Source organism: Frankliniella occidentalis, unplaced genomic scaffold (assembly GCF_000697945.3).
Source record: "Frankliniella occidentalis isolate FOCC.00 unplaced genomic scaffold, Focc_3.1 Scaffold29, whole genome shotgun sequence".
Taxonomy (NCBI): domain Eukaryota; kingdom Metazoa; phylum Arthropoda; class Insecta; order Thysanoptera; family Thripidae; genus Frankliniella; species Frankliniella occidentalis.
In genome coordinates, this window is record NW_026267159.1 from 1,654,470 (window position 1) to 1,655,296 (window position 827).

Below are 827 nucleotides of genomic sequence, written 5' to 3' on the forward strand. Positions count from 1 at the left end.
AGGCGTGCGCAAAAGCAAGCGCGCGGCGGTTCGAAAACTTTTGGCGCGAGAATTAAATTAAGTTGGCGTCGCTCCTCCGGGTGCAGTGATACGGGTGCGGCGCGGCGCGCACTGAGCGACGCCAGAATTAATTTTTCACGCCCCTGCCCCTTCCTGCCCCCTCCACCTACCCCCCTTCCCTCCCCTTACCCCTCTCCCGCCCCCCGGCCTGGACCATGTCGTAATAGACCTCGCAGATTGCTTCCTCCTTGCACATTCCATGGTGGCGAGCGGGGGGCAGTCAACGCCCTCAATAATCACAAAAGTGGATTAAACACAATAAATACGTTGCTTTTTTTTGGGTGCTGGCCCAGCCCCTATCTCTCCTTTTCTGTGTCTGTTCGAGCTATTCCCCCCCTTCTCTCTCTCTCTCGCATTCGGCCCTCCCAAAAGGATTCTGCGCATTTTTCTCCTTCCTTCGTTATTGTTTTTGTTTCCGGGGGATTAGCATGGCGGGGGGCGCCCCGCTAACTGAATTAGCGTTCGGGGTAATTGAGTCACGGCCCTCCGTAACGACGCGTGGTGAACAATCAAAAATGTAACAAGGGCAGCGGGAGGGGGCCGCGGCCCGCCGGGGGGCGAGAAGAAGTGGATAAAAATTACGACCGCGATGAATAGCGCGAAACAGAGAAACAAAGCACAACAAATCGCAGCCAGCGCGCCGGCGTGGCGCCGGCCGGCAAATGAATGGAAAATCAATCGCACTCGATGGGGGTCGCTAAGCAAGCAAAATGTAAATAGCCTGTCACGGGCCGGCGAAGGCGCGCGACGTGGCGGGGAGGGGAGGC